The following is a 691-nucleotide window of genomic DNA, read 5'->3' on the forward strand; positions in this document are numbered from 1 at the left end:
GGGGGGGGCCTTTAGTGTGGGACTTCAGCAGGAAACTGAAGGTGTTGTGAACTTGACGCTCTCAGACGTGTGACCATGACCACGACCGACACTGACATTTAAAACCTTTAATGACCTCAGACGTTAGACAGGTTCATCTGTGACTGACCGTTAGCTCTTCAGGCTAACGACACGTTAGCTCCGACTTCTCTCTCCTTCACATGACGAGGAACTGACTGAACAATTACTCAACTTCAAATCAAGAACAGGTGATTGATTATACTTGATGATGATTTAATTAGAGGTGTGACATTAAACTGTAGCAGCAGGTCTACTGAGCTTACACTCCTCAGAGCTTTTTATTGATCAAACATGTTTGTGTAGGTGTCTGTGTACACAGGTGTGTATGTTTATATGTGTGTCACACGTCCTTCAGTCCTCTACCGATCAGACTTCACTTCCTGCTCTCTGTCGCCCCCTGGAGGAGCAGGTCACTGTCTGCAGGTGTTACTGGGATCACGTGCTCTGACACACAGAAGGGATCAGACCGCCATTCACTCCCCACAGCACTTCCTGTTTACGTTTATTCACTTTGTGCCACAGATTCAGTCTTAACGAGACCAGACCCTGGTCTCCGTGACAACTACTGGTCCCAACAAGGTCAGTGTTTGTACCACACACACACACACACACACACACACACACACACACA

Source organism: Seriola lalandi, unplaced genomic scaffold (assembly GCF_002814215.2).
Source record: "Seriola lalandi dorsalis isolate HSWRI2012SDOR001 ecotype SW California unplaced genomic scaffold, Sedor1 jcf7180002054557, whole genome shotgun sequence".
In the NCBI taxonomy this organism is placed as follows: Eukaryota; Metazoa; Chordata; class Actinopteri; order Carangiformes; family Carangidae; genus Seriola; species Seriola lalandi.